The sequence below is a fragment of the Sciurus carolinensis genome, chromosome 8 (genome assembly GCF_902686445.1).
Source record: "Sciurus carolinensis chromosome 8, mSciCar1.2, whole genome shotgun sequence".
Lineage (NCBI taxonomy): Eukaryota > Metazoa > Chordata > Mammalia > Rodentia > Sciuridae > Sciurus > Sciurus carolinensis.
This window is the reverse complement of record NC_062220.1, coordinates 103,116,396-103,124,663: the sequence shown is the minus strand read 5'-3', so window position 1 is coordinate 103,124,663 and position 8,268 is coordinate 103,116,396. Positions and strand designations below refer to the sequence as shown.

Below are 8,268 nucleotides of genomic sequence, written 5' to 3'. Positions count from 1 at the left end.
TCTTACTCCAGTTAGAATGGCAATCATCAAGAATATAAAAGTGAATACATGCCAGTGAAGATGCAGTGGAAAGGAAACACTCACACACTGCTCATGGGAATATAAATTACTGCAAGCATTATAGAAATCAGTATGGAAGTTTCTCAAAAAACTGAAAATAGCACTAACATGTAATCTAGCTATATCACTCTTCAGTATATACCCAAGGAATTAGATCAGCATACTGTAAAGATACCTGTATACCCATTTTTATCATGGTAGAGTTCACAATAGCCAAGTTATGTAGTCTTCCTAAGTGCCCATACGTGGATGAATACATACATACATTATATAGAAAGTGTTATATGCATAGATATATATACATTGTATAGATAATGCTTTATAAAGATAGCATTTATGTAGATAACATTATAACATATATATATATATATATATATATAATGTTTTGTACACACACACACACACACACACACACATACAGAATGGACTATTAGCCATAAAGAAGAATGCAATCATATCATTTGTAGGAAAATGAATGGAAGCAGAGATCATAATGTTAAGCCAGACTCATCAAAATAAGCCAGACTCAGAAAGACAAGTAGCACATGCTTTCACTTATATGTGGATCCAGGAGAAAAAAAAGACATGCAGGTAGCAGGGAGACTACTAGAGGAAGGAAATCAGAGGAGTGGGGAGGGTACAGAAGGGAGGGCAAGGGGGTAGGTATGATCAAAGTATATTATTTTCATGTATGAATATGCCATAATAAACCCCTTTATTGTAAAAAATTAAAATTCACTAATTAAAAACAAAAGTATTCCCCCTACTTTAAAAAGACTAACGTTTTTAAAAACTGATCATACCAATTTCTGGTGAGGATGCAGGGCAGGAGCTCTGAATTACTGGTAGAAATGCAAAGTGGCTGTACCACTTTGGCTGACAGTTTGGTGGTTTCTTATAATTCTAACTATAGTCTTCCCATGTGCTCCAGCAATCATGTTTTTAAGTATTTTTCAACCAATTTGAAAAATTATGCTCACAAAAAATCCTGCATGCAAATATTTATAACATCCTTATCCATAATTGCCAAAAACTCAGGACCAAACAAGTTGTCCTTCTGTAGGCAAATGGATAAAAAAAAACTGTTGTACATCATGCAATAGAATGTTATTCAGTTTAAAAAGGAGTGAGCTACTAAGCCACACAAAGATATGCATGAATCTTGAATGACTATTGCCTTTAAGAGTTCATCATTAAAAAGCTACACGTTGTCTGATTCAAGTTATCTAACATGGTGGAAAAGGTAAAAAATATTGAGATAGTAAACAGGTTTGCATCAACAGTTACCAGGGTTTCATGAATGGGGAAGGCTTAATAGGAAATAATTGGAAATAAAACTAATGATTCCAAAAGAGACATAGTAGCCACATGAAAAAGCCCCCAATGACCAAAGCTAGGATAATTTTAGCAACAAAATGAATAGAGTTGGATTATAACCCAAAGTTGAAAAATGAATATCCATGAATCCATCCTGATATAAATAGTGAATAAATAAGTGGGGATAAAAGACAAATCCCTTGTGCATAAGAATTCCAAATAATTTATGTAGATGCTTTGGTCTCAAGCAGGTAGCGCATAACTTTCCACTTCTAAAGTATAGGCTACACATAATACCTTCCTTCCAAAGAGCACAAGTTCAGAAGTGAGGAGAAAAGAGCAACTTCACAGTGGAGAACTGGAAAACACCAACTCAGGCAGGAGTCCAAGTTAACATCGTAAGTAATAAGTCATGTTGATAGATGTGCCTTGACGGGATGTGATGAGAATAGCACTTTGTCCCTGTGGTCTTCTTCCAAAAATCTACAACACCATTGTGATCACAGAAAGATATCAGACTCCATTTCAGGGAAATTCTAAAAACACCTGACCAATAATTCTAGGAACTGTAAAGGTCTTCTGAAACAAGGACTCTTACAGACAAAAAACAAGCCTGAGGAACTCCAGAGGAAACTCCATCTGGATTGGATCCTGGAACAAGAAAAGATAATGGATTAAAACACTAGAATAGGACTAGGGATATAGCTCAGTTGGTAGAGTGCCTGCCTCGCAAGCTCAAGGCCCTGGGTTCAATCCCCAGCACTGGAAAAAAAAAAAAAAAGTTCCAAAAACATTCACTGGAGAAAACATAGCCTATTCAACAAATGGTGCTGGAAAAATTGGAAAGTCACATGTAACAAAATGAAATTAAGCCTCTATTTCTCATCCTGCATGAAACTCAACTCAAAGTGGATCAAAGACTTAGGCACCAGAACAGAGACCCTCCACCTGATAGAAGAAAAAGTAGGCCCAAATTCTCACCATGTCAGCCTGGAATTTGACTTCCTTAACAAGACCCCTAAAGTGCAAGAAGTAAAATCAAGAATCAATAAATGGGATGGTGTTAAACTAAAAAACTTGTCAGCAAAGAAAACAATCAATAATGTGAAGAGAGAGCCTACAGATTGGGAGAAAATTTTTACCACACGCACTTCAGATAGAGCACTAATCTCTAGGATATATAAAGAACTCAAAAAACTTAACACCAAAAAAAAAAAAGTCCAAATAACTCAGTCAATAAATGGACTAAGAAACTGAACAGACACTTCACAGAAGAATAAATACCATCAATTAACAAATATATATGAAAAAATCTTCAACATCTTTAGCAATTAGAGAAATGCAAATCAAAACTACTCTAAGATTTCATCTCACTCCAGTCAGAATAGCAATTATTAAGAATACAAGAGACAATAAGTGTTGGTGAGGATGTGGGGGAAAAGGTACATTCATACGTTACTGGTGGGAATGCAAATTGGCACAATCACTATGGAAAGCAGTGTGGGGATGCCTCAGAAAACTTGGAATGGACCCACCATTTGACCCAGTTATCCTACTCCTCAGCATATAGCCAAAGGACTTAAAATCAGCATATTACAGTGATACAGCCATATCAATGTTTATAGCAGCTCAATTCATAATAGCAAATGGAACTAACCTAGATACCCTTCAACAGATGAATGGATAAAGAAAATGTGATATATATATACATATATACACATATATATACATATATATATATACATATGTATGTATATATATATATGTGTGTGTGTGTGTATATATATATATATATATGTTACTCAGCCTTAAAGAATAAGATGATGGAATTTGCAGATAAATGAATGGACCAGGAAAATATTGTGCTAAGCAAAATAAGCCAATCCCAAAAAACCAGAGTCCAAATATTTCTCTGATATGTGGATGCTAATTCACAATAAGGGGAGTTGGCTAGGGAAGAATAGAGTTACTTTAGATTAGGTAGTGGGGAGAGAAGGGAAAGGAGGGGTTATGAAGATAGGAAGGATAGTAGAATGAATCAGACATTACTACCCTATGTACATATATGACTGCATTACCAGTGTGATTCTACTTCATGTACAAAAAAAAAAAAAAACTAAGAAGTCCAAATAAAGCATGGACTTTAGTTAATAGTAATGTATCAATATTGCTTCATTGGTCAAAATGTAGTGCAGTAAGATGTACAATATTATATATGGCTGTATTTTAGATACAAATAATGCATGTAATGTATAATATAATAGTAGGATCTGGGCATAGGATATGTGAGAACTCTCTACCCTCTTCACAGCATTTTGTAAATCTAATACTATTAAAACTTAAAAGTTTACTTTTCAAAAATTCCTTTATCTTAGTAATAAATGTCTACAAAAATATAAACTACAAAGATTCATTAAATTCTTTAGATAATTCATACATTTTATTCAATGTTAACATTCCATGTTTTATTTAATAAAGATAACCATATTCATTTATAAAAATAAAATCCTATTATAAATTACTTCTTTTAACTTAGTATTTTTACTTAATAAATTGAAATAAATTGCTTTTTGTAAAACTCCAAAAGACTGAGTGATTTCCTGATTACAAAGGAGTTTTCATAGCCTTTTTTTTTTTTTTTTTTTTTTTTGGGTGCTGGGGATTGAACCCAGGGCCTGTGCTTGCAAGGCAAGCACTCTACCGACTGAGCTATCTCCCCAGCCCCTCATAGCCTTTTTTATAAATGAAAATGATGTGTCTTTTGGGATTATTTTTATTGGTGGGAATTAAGGTAGCAGCAATTTAAAGAGATCCAAATTAATAAGAGCTTTCTCTTTGTGAATATTTATAATCTCTTATTTGTATTGTGGTGTGTGTGAGGAAATGATCTCTCAGTTAAAAACTCAACCAGGGCATTTTACAACAATTTAACATCTGAATGAAAGTCTATTTACCATTATCTTTGGAAGGGAATATTAATATTTTACTACTTAAAAACTTTGGGTACTGTCTCTATAAAGTATTTTGTGTTCAAAAATCAGAAAAATGCAAGCTTATTTAGCCAGCTGATTTTTAATTCCTTCCATTTATTTTAAGTTATTAAGTAATTCTAGATTTCCTCCATTCTATTCAATAAAACAATGGGAGTGTTTAAAACTAAAAGACTTTAATTTATGAGTTTTTAAAATATGAATATAAATGATGAAAAAGTCAGAAAAGACAAGCAAATTGATTCTTTAATGTATTGCTCTAGTCTGGATCTTGAGTGTCCCCCAAAGTTCCATGTGATAGAGCCTCCCTCCCCAAGGTGGTGCTATTGAGAGGCAGTGGGACCTTCAAGAGGTGGAACCTAGTAGGAGGTTTTTAAATCAATAGAGCATGACCTTGAAGAGGACTGTGGGACCCCAGTCTTTTCCTCTTCCTCTTTTTCACTTTCTGGCTATGGGGTGATTATCTCAGGTATTGGTTACATGCATATTAATTTTGTGCACCGTTAATACTAACATGCATATTAATTTTGTGCACAGTTTATTGCAAATTTAAAAACTAAGCATGAGAGCAAATTTTTGTTCCTTGTTAATTCAAAAATTAAAACTCAAAACAGAAGCTTAGCACTTTGAACATAAGTTCACACCATGCTGAAGGGTAACAACATAACACCAACCAGCTCTTTTACAAAGAACTGGAATCTTTCTCCCAATAATTTCCCACTTTGGTATGGTTTCCTGAAAACATTGAGGTTCTCATTCATGGAAAGAAGAGTTGTTCTCTCTCTCTCTTTTTTTTTTTTTTTTTTTAATTCCCCACTTGTCTTACTACTGTTTATTGGGTTTTCTTCCACATTAACTGCTTTTGGTTCTCTCTAGGTTTTCTGGGTTGCTTTCTGGGTTCTCTTCTTCTGAAACCTCAGAGGATTTTCATCACAGCTACCTGCTTGTCTGAGGCCTCATGGAGAATCACTGGTTAGGTTCCTCTTCCTTTCGTGTCTGCTATCTTAAAGAGCATCTTCAGGAATAACTTACAGAGCTGCTCCAGTTTTCATAGTGCAGTATTCCAGTATGTGCATAGATAAACTTTGATTCTCCTCACATAGTATGTTTCCCTCACCTTAGTGAGGTTTAGAGAGAGAGTGCCTGATAAGGGCTCTGAGTTAACTCATTTAGGCTTCATAACAACCCTGAGAGTTGGACACTGCTGTATTCTACTCTAGGAGGTAGAAATGAGCATAAAGGAGGGATGCCCCAGGTGGGGCCCTCAGAGGCAGGGACTCTGCACTTTCTGTTCAACACTTTTTTAAAATCTTCCTCCTGCATGCACAAGTACAAGCAGGTTTTAAATGCTCACAACCATCACTTTTTTTAAATACACCTTTGATTGTGACATTTACACAGAAGATCTCTCTCCAAGTGTGACTGTGTCATGTTCTTGACGTCCTTGTCTGCTGCACCAAACTAACGTGTGTCCACCACTGTGCTTCCAGGTCACCTCCCATTGGACCATGCACCATCTCTACCTGGAAAGAGACATCATATTTGCCCTTTATCTATGTAAATATTCTTTAAGTCTATTCCTACAGAAAAATAAGCATCTTTAATTAGAGGGAGTAGGGTCTTCCTTGCAAAACAGTAAAGAGGTGCTCCTAAGAGAGTGGGGATGAACCTGCTGTTTTCACTCTTTTCCTGTTTTGTTGCCTGGTCTTAGATGTGAGCATAGTTGTATAAGTGCACAGCAGGTTTCTTACTGGAGGGAAAACATGAGGACCTTAGGGAACTAGAAAGTGCTGGTGAGATGGTGGCGAGAAAGAAGCTCTGGAAAGCGACCCCATGGTGTTGTTTATGTATATCTGAGCTCAGCCCTATGCTGCACTGTGTGAATCTGAGTCTACTACACATACCAAGGTATTGATAGCTGCACTAATAGGCTGGTGCTTTGTCTCAACCAAACTCTGTCCTGGTGAGTCTGTGGGAGACAATAGCGCTGCAGAAACTTTGAAAATGGAACCTTCATCTGGACCATAGCCAGCAGAAGAGTTGAAACTTACGCCTGAACCTAGCAAAGTAGATTCTCTGCTTTTAAAAAAAAAAAATTAATATTCGCGGGGTGCACAGCGGCAAGATGGCGGTGCAGATTTCTAAGAAGAGGAAGTTTGTTGCTGATGGAATCTTCAAAGCTGAATTAAATGAGTTTCTCACTTGGGAGCTGGCTGAAGATGGTTACTCTGGAGTTGAGGTCCAAGTTACACCAACCAGGACAGAAACCATTATATTAGCCATGAGGACACAAAATGTTCTTGGTGAGAAGGGGCAATGGATCCGAGAATTGACTGCAGTAGTTCAGAAGAGATTTGGCTTCCCTGAGGGCAGTGTAGAGCTTTATGCTGAAAAGGTGGCCACGAGAGGTCTGTGTGCCATTGCCCAGGCAGAGTCACTGCGTTACAAACTCCTAGGAGTGCTTGCTGTGCTGAGGGCCTGTTATAGTGTACTGCGGTTCATCATGGAGAGTGAAGCCAAGGATTGTGAGGTTGTGGTGTCTGGGAAACTCTGAGGACAGAGAGCTAAATCCATGAAGTTCATGGATGGCCTGATGATTCACAGTGGGGACCCCGTTAACTACTATGTTGACACTACTATGTGCCACGTGCTGCTCAGACAGGGTGTGCTGGGCATCAAAGTGAAGATCATGCTGCCCTGGGACCCAAGTGGTAAGATTGGCCCTAAGAAACCTCTGCCTGACCATGTGAGCATCGTGGAACCCAAAGATGAGATCCTGCCCACCACCCCCATCTCAGAACAGAAGGATGGGAAGCCAGAGCCGCCTGCCATGGCCCTGCCAGTCCCTACAGCATAACAGGGTCTCCTTGGCAGCTGTATCTGGAGTCTGGATATTGCTCTTTAAAGACATTTAATAAAATCTTGTACAAAGACAAAAAAAATTAATATTCTCCACAGAATTTAACAAGACGCAGAGTTACATGACTTAAATATTCAAAACACACTTTACAATCCTCAAAATGACTCTCATACAATGAACTAGGACAATCTCAGCACATGGGATAAAATGACCAACAGGTACTGAGATGGCAGAGATGTAGGGATTAGTTGCTGTATTGATGTATGGCTGCTATAACAAATTACCACAAACCTACCTGGTTAAAACAACACAAATCTTTTTTCTTATAACTATGGGAGTCAGAAATCCATAGTTGGTCTTAATCTCACCTTGATTGGTTTATAAGATAACTATAATGGGGAGAATGAAATTGTAGTGGTAAGTTTTATATTTTCCAACTGAAGAGATAAAAATAGATCTTTCAATAGATCATTAAAAATATTACACAAACAGATATAGTAACAAACCACAATAGAAAAATTAAAATGGAGTACAAATGATGTTCAACTAACCTAAAATAGACAGGAAAAGGAGGAAAAGGAACAAAAGTCACAAAAAAATAAACTGAAAGCAAAGAATAAAACACCATGGACCAATCTAAATCTAAACATATCAGTAATGACATTAAATGTAAGTGGTCTAAAACAGGCCAGTTAAAAAAGAAATGATCAGAATGGACTTTAAAAAATGAAGTGACCCAACTATCTCCAACCCACAGGAATTTCACTTGAAATATAACATAGGTAAATTAAAAACAAACGGATGGAAAAGGAGATAGAACACCTCAGTATTAGACTGACAGTTCATGTGAACAAAAAAAATTATAATATAGATGGCCTAATCAAGGCAAGTAGATTTTATGGATATAATCAAACTCACATTGTGTAACTCAGATTTGATTTACACAAATCAAAATGAAAGATGGCATCCCCTCCACAACATATTTCTTTTACTCAAATTTGTACATAACATTTATAGAAACTTACCAATTTAATAAAACCA

At 36.4% G+C, this 8,268-nt stretch overlaps 1 pseudogene; it reads left to right on the top strand.

Annotated features, from left to right (window-relative positions):
• The first annotated feature begins 6,483 nt into the window (after positions 1-6,483).
• Positions 6,484-7,309, top strand: LOC124991072 (40S ribosomal protein S3-like; annotated as a pseudogene).
• The last annotated feature ends 959 nt before the right edge of the window (positions 7,310-8,268 follow it).